Source organism: Diadema antillarum, unplaced genomic scaffold (assembly GCF_040938485.1).
Source record: "Diadema antillarum isolate AM-2024a unplaced genomic scaffold, OU_Dant_1.0 seq00002153_RagTag, whole genome shotgun sequence".
Lineage (NCBI taxonomy): Eukaryota > Metazoa > Echinodermata > Echinoidea > Diadematoida > Diadematidae > Diadema > Diadema antillarum.
This window is the reverse complement of record NW_027272792.1, coordinates 129,025-131,610: the sequence shown is the minus strand read 5'-3', so window position 1 is coordinate 131,610 and position 2,586 is coordinate 129,025. Positions and strand designations below refer to the sequence as shown.

Here is a 2,586-nt window from a genome sequence, read left to right as displayed (position 1 = left end):
GAAACAAACTAAAAGGGAATGGGACGGGTCCTGGGGACGGGAAACTTGAGTCCAACATCTGGAAAAAGATTTATAGATTTTATTCGACTCTTCCGACCCCATTCCGGGGTATGAGAGTACAACACATAAACACAAGATATGGTCATTACAATTATCAAAGAATACATGTTTGTGATATATTACAATGATGTATATAAATTAATAGTCTATACCTACTAAACATATTATATACAGTGATATACAAATTGGCAAGCAAGGTTAACTAATCGTATGAACCATACGACCAAACAATCGTGACTTACAACTACTAAAGATCGAGTATCACTGGATGTTTAATTTTTCTACCACTACGAGTTACAATAAATTTTCTTTCTTGACTAAAGTACACTCAACTTGTTCAGCCTAACAGATAATACTAATCTTTTAAGCTGTCCTTAAATGCGAATATGAAAATAATCTGGACATGTGTACTGAGCAAGGACGTTTAACCAAATAATGATTGCTTAAATATAACTGTCTTTCCTTTTCAGAGAAGGGGCATACGAAAACATAGTGGAATTCATCACCTGTTTCATGTCTATCACAACAAGGGCATTGAACATCCCTTTCATCATAAATGACTGTACAAATCTTCTATTATTAACTGGCAACTGATCTGACCTACATCTAAAACGGCTCAATGAAATTCTATCCCTCTTACTCAACTGGACTAAATACCTTTCAAAGAGACTATTCGTCTTAAAAATCCTATAATTTAAACATACTCTATTTGACCAAACATTTGCCATCAAATCCTGTTTAGACATATCTGGTCCCCATGGAAGACCAGTGACTCTACAACAGTGTCGCTGAATATGGGTTTTCCAGGCGTTTTCCACTATCTCATCTATCACTTTGTCTTTGTTATTATTGCTTAGGTTCTCTGTTTGTAAACTCACACTCGTACTGTTTAATGATGTTAATTTTCTTTTGTTTGTATAGTTTGTATAACATTGCATTTCTGTAAACTCTGTATATTTGTAAAGTTATTTCATTTGTATGCTTTTTATGACCGGAAATAAAACCAAACCAAACCAAACATATCACTTAATGTCAGCTTCAAGGTGCTTAATATCCAGTTATTACCTTTTCTTAGCCATACAACACCAGGACCAGCATGGTTTAAAATTTCCTCAACTATGTGAGATATCCACTTAAATACAAAGGTCGTGTCCTGTTGACTTATTAATCTTTAGAGTGTATAAAACCTGAATGAATATTTAGCAGAAGAACCCTTTATGATCCTCAGCCAGAAGCTAACCATACGATATTAAACAGTATTAGCCAGTTGTGTTCTCCCGGTTTCTGTAATACCATACAATCTGCGGTGTAAATTTATTTACACATAACAACGATTTCAAGAATTTCCTATGAAAAATTTCGATTTGACTCAAATCCTCAAAACCCCAAACTTCACACCCATACAATAATATTGGTAACACTAACTGATCAAACAGTTCTCATTGAATATCCACAGGAAGCTTGAGTTCTGAACCTTTAGTGACATAGAAAAAAGTGCTTTCCTTGCCTGTGACACCTGCTTAGAAATAGCCTTCTTAAAACTTCCATTGTAATTAAATTGAATACCTAAATAAACAAAATCATCCACTACATCAAGTTTGTCTTCACCAAAACTGAACAATGGAAAGTTACGTACTTTGCCTCTTGAAAAAATCAGGACCTTAGTTTTTGTAGTATTGACACTTAACTTCCAATCTTTACAATATCGATGCAATGCAAGTTTCCTTTTTATTACCGTGTTGAAATAAAATGAAAATGAAATGAAATGAAATGAAATGAAATGCATTCAAAGCCAACTGAAGCTCTTCTGCACTGTCGGCTAAAATAAGAGTGTCATCTGCATACAACAATGTATACAAATGTATAAAAAGATCCTCATTGACTTCTTTGTCTAAAATATCAACACAAACTTTTTCAATTAAAAATTGTAGTCCCTTGAAACGACAACTCAAAAATGATTCAAAATCATTGAGATATATTGCAAAAAGCAGAGGCGATAAATTTTCACCCTGCTGTACACCAACATTACACTGAAAAGCATCAGAATGTCGACCATCGACTGATACGCAAGATTTGGCTTGAGCATACATATTCTTTATAACTGTAAACACCTTACCATCCACCCCAGACCTCAACATTTTATGCCAAAGTGATACCCTACCAACCATATCAATTGCTTTCTTAAAATCGATGAATGCACAATAAATTCGTTTGCGTTTAGACAAATATATATCAATTAAAGTTTTCAAAACAAAGGCGTGATCCATTGTAGAATATCCAGCTCGAAAGCCAGCTTGTTCTTCCCCAAGCATACCTTGATTATTAAGGTAAGTTGTTATTCTATGATTCAAAATAGAAGTGAATAACTTCCCCAAACAGCTTAAAAGTGTTATTCCACGATAATTATCTGGGTCTGTATCCCTTCCCCTTTTCTTAAAAATTGGTACTATGTACCGAGACACCAGTCCTTTGGAACTAAACCACTTTCCAAAATTATATTAAAGTAAACTGTAATACAATCCAAAA

At 34.0% G+C, this 2,586-nt stretch overlaps 1 pseudogene; it reads right to left on the bottom strand.

Moving 5' to 3' along the window:
- Positions 1–307: 307 nt before the first annotated feature.
- Positions 308–2,228, bottom strand: LOC139714064 (uncharacterized; annotated as a pseudogene).
- Positions 2,229–2,586: the final 358 nt, after the last annotated feature.